Source organism: Anoplolepis gracilipes, unplaced genomic scaffold (genome assembly GCF_047496725.1).
Source record: "Anoplolepis gracilipes unplaced genomic scaffold, ASM4749672v1 Contig20, whole genome shotgun sequence".
Lineage (NCBI taxonomy): Eukaryota > Metazoa > Arthropoda > Insecta > Hymenoptera > Formicidae > Anoplolepis > Anoplolepis gracilipes.
The window spans coordinates 504,533-507,202 of NW_027328668.1; the positions used below are offsets into that span (position 1 = coordinate 504,533).

Genomic DNA, 2,670 nt, shown 5'->3' on the forward strand with positions numbered 1-2,670 from the left:
CGCGTTCCGATCGGAAAGAATAGCAGGAACAAGAATTTACTACAATTCCCTAGCAGAATCCGATCCGTCATTCCGATCCGTCATTCCGATCCGTGCTTAATGGGACTGCACCCTAAGAGGTCCGACTGTACCGCAAACTTAACCTCCGTACAGTTACCCGAATCACTTTGATTTTTTTATAATTAAAATTAACTAATCGCTTGGTAATCGTTTAGTGATGATTGGTCGTCCAATTAAAACGTTTGGTCGTTCATCGTTTTTTTTAAATTAAATAATTAAAATTTCTAAGTAAAGTTAGCCAAAATTTTGTCATATTTTTTTATACGGGGCGAAGCCCCGTCCCCCTATGCACTCCTATTTAAGCGTTCTTTTCCAAGATCTACTTTATGTACGGGTACCGGCAGAAATGGTTTCCGTCGACAACTTCAGCGTTACACACATACAACAGAAATCATACGTATACATATATGCTAACTTCATGTGTATGCGCATGATCCTGAAGTTGCCGACGGACTACATGCTAGAAAAGAACGCTTAGATGGAAGTTTATTTATCTAGTAAACTTACCACCAACGCGAGTTTTGATTAGCTTTTGCTTGTCTGCTTTCTGCTTTTCTGCCACAGACTTCTATACTATAACTAGACCGCTAATTTCCTTATATATTAGACCTAAAAAGTGACCCCGAAAAATATGTACAACATTAGTAGGATAGAGAAAAGGAGGGAATAGATATATAATATGGCTACTACAGAAAACTCGTGTGTGAGTGACATTGCTTTAAATTCAACCAATCAGCGTGACTGTCATTCTACTAATGATGACGCATGCGCATAAGTACATACTTTTCGGTGTTATGTACTTTGCCAGAGTTAGCAGTCTAGTTGTATATAAAAGTCTGTGTTTTCTGCCAAATGAATTTAGAATCGTGATAATCTAATAATTGACCACCAAACGTTTTAATTGGACTACCAATCACATATAAATAAATTCGAAACTGTCCCGCACAATCCGGGACGTCTGGTCATCTTAAAGGTAACATTTCATGAGCAGCAAACTGTCGCAGCAGTTTGCTGCTATTGATTAAAAATTTGTACCTATGTATGATGTATAATAAACTCCCCTATATTTTGGTTCACTGCTCTCTGCTGCTATGAAGTTCAACCAAATGAACAGCAAAACATTAAAACATAGTGTATGTATGTACATACATACACATCAAAAGTGCCTAATATCTAATCTAAAGTTTGCTGAAGAAAAAATAAAATGACATCGAGTGAGGTATGTATTAAATTGTATATGTCAATAATATAAATTTTAAGAGATAAATAAATAAGATAGAAATGTGAAAGTAAAAATCATAGTGTCATAATTGTTATTCTTCGCGACTAGTAATGGAACATTTGTGACTATGTAAACTCTCTTACTAAATATTTTTTTTATTACTAATTAATTTTTCTCAGTTTAAGGGTCGGCAGGCGACACGGTGGAGACCTCATGCGGAGACTTCGGAACTACAAATTCTTTTCGACGATATTTCGGCTATAAATTAAGAAAGAATCATATTTAACAATGATATTCTTATTTAGGAGGATTGCTCGCAGCCCGCTAAAGAGCGATTTTTTAAAAAAAAGGCTTAAAATAAAATTTCATAAAGTTAACATGAATAAGGTATACTGATCGTGAATGAAGTATATAGACCAGGTGCACCGATTGTAATTATTATAAATTTTTTAAAAGCCAAAATGCAAAATCCGGCTCTTTAGCGGGGTAATAAACTTTGCAAGGAATGTAGCAAAAAGTTTTATAAAGAAATATAACTTCTTCGAGGCAAAATATTACCGAATAGAATATTGTATCTGTACCTAAACTGCAAGTGCAGCTAATTGTAAGAAATTGAGTTGGCAGCACCGCTTGCTAAAGAGAGACAATGAAAGACAATAATGTCGTCTTCGTCTCTCTTGAAATGCAATGATGTTTGTACGTATACAGACATACACCAATACATTAAATAAGAATTCATTTCTCAATGCTGGTGACAGTGACGCCGGAATTTTCTGGTCGGCCCTGCCGACCCTTAATTTTGTAAATACTTGCGGTGATTGTAAAGAAATTGTTAAAGAGCGTCTAGTGTCTAGTCATAAATGCATAAATGGATTTGAACGAGTTTATGTCAATGATAATCGATATTTTTATCCAGTTTGTAGTAAATATTAAATCAAAATAATACAAAAAATTATTAAAAATAAATTATATAATATATAATATTTTAAACAATAAAATTTTTAATTATAGGTAATGGAAAAATAGTACGCCGGTCTTACCAATAATAAAGAAAATATTGTACTAAATAAAATAAAATAAATATTAAAAAGATTACATAAAGATGCAAATAGAAATTATGTATATTATACAATGTGTTTTCTATTTTTAAATTATCTTATATTTTATTTATTTTCTCTTATATACAATATATTATATTAAAATATTATTGCTTATATTCAACAACTGTTAGATAAATAGCTACAGTATTATTCATCATTAAAAAATAAGAAGACATTATATACAAAATATATAGTACATCATATTGAAATTATTATAAAATTTCAAAACTTTCTTTTTTATTATTTATTACGACGAGATGTGAAAGATATTTATGTATATAGTACACA

The 2,670-nt window shown here is 31.7% G+C and overlaps 1 long non-coding RNA gene across 2 annotated transcripts; it reads left to right on the plus strand.

Annotated features, from left to right (window-relative positions):
• The first annotated feature begins 852 nt into the window (after positions 1 to 852).
• On the plus strand, positions 853 to 2,417 carry LOC140675632 (uncharacterized). Of its 2 annotated transcripts, XR_012048418.1 has the most exons (4): positions 853 to 1,033; positions 1,158 to 1,279; positions 1,462 to 2,204; positions 2,294 to 2,417. It is a non-coding gene; the product is annotated as an uncharacterized lncRNA (long non-coding RNA). The 2 variants fall into 2 exon arrangements; XR_012048417.1 differs by having other exon boundaries at positions 860 to 1,033; positions 1,462 to 2,330.
• The last annotated feature ends 253 nt before the right edge of the window (positions 2,418 to 2,670 follow it).